Source organism: Acyrthosiphon pisum, unplaced genomic scaffold (genome assembly GCF_005508785.2).
Source record: "Acyrthosiphon pisum isolate AL4f unplaced genomic scaffold, pea_aphid_22Mar2018_4r6ur Scaffold_21249;HRSCAF=23420, whole genome shotgun sequence".
In the NCBI taxonomy this organism is placed as follows: domain Eukaryota; kingdom Metazoa; phylum Arthropoda; class Insecta; order Hemiptera; family Aphididae; genus Acyrthosiphon; species Acyrthosiphon pisum.
The window spans coordinates 1-1321 of NW_021770695.1; positions in this window are offsets into that span (position 1 = coordinate 1).

A 1321-nucleotide genomic window follows, 5' to 3' on the forward strand; every position below is an offset into this window, starting at 1 on the left:
AATATAGAAAAATATAAAACACTATTAGATCAATATTTTACTTTCCAATAAAATATTTTTTAATAAAACATGATTATCAATCGTTAAACACTCAAACATAAATTATTTAAAATGATTATAGATAAGTGATCATGAATTAATAATTATGACTTAAGAGTAGATATAATTATAGTAAGTTAATAACTAAAGTTTTTATAAAATTATTTTTTTAATCAACAGAAATATATATAATTTATATAACAATTTAATTTTTATATTGCCAACATTTTTTTTTAACATGTATTTTATTATTTGTAAATGTTAGTACCTTTATGAAAGTTATTATTAGTATGTGCATTTAATTTTTCAGATTATTTATTTAACTTTTGCATACATTGTGGAAGAAATGAGGCCCTTAGGCCGGCCGCACACCAAGAGCAAAACTGTGTAAAGTCATCGTCATAGTCATTAGGTCGTGAAATTGTAGTTCAGTATTTCAGTCACCAACATGTCTTCCGACGAAGAAGAAGTTGTTGTCCCTATTTTGTGGTCTTTGTTGTTAGATATTGAAAATAATGAATAACAAAAAAGAATGTGGGTTCATCCTTTAAATAAAAAACGTACAACAAATAATTTAATTTAATGTTTTATGTTTTTGAATTACGTAATGATAATTTAAAATTTAAAAATGTTATGAGAGTATGGGCCGTATGCATAGTCCGACACTTAAGGTGCACCTAAAATCACTTAGGTAATATCTAACTATGGAGCAACTAGGTGTCACCTAGCTGCCCCTTAATTTTTGGCTGCATAGTTAAAATTTAAGTAGCCCGTAGTTAGGTATTACTTAAATATTGTTTTCCTTAAAATGAATGTATTCTTCCATGCTTATCAGTAATATTTATGATAATTGTCGGTGTTATCACTTATCACATGATAAAATAAATTATTAAAATTTTATATACTATCGAGTTTTAAATTGAATATTATTTTTACTGACTGATATTTTTAATCTGAAACTTGGGAGTATCATAATGGATTTAAAGAGCAACATTTTAAAACGTGAAAGAGGGCCAAATTGGGAACATGAAGAAAAAGTAATATTTTTTCATTGTTTCCAAAAAGTGGCTAACGTATTAGAAGACAGTAAAAAAGACTTCAATACAGACAGCAAAAAAAACATTGCATGGTTAAGTCTAATGAATAATTTCAATGCTCATTCCAATGTTAAAAAGGTAATTACTAATATTATTTAAATATTTAATCTGTGTGCACATTTTTAATTTTCTAATTGAACTTATGCAATTTCTGACTTCTGTGTACATACATAATATATATTAGA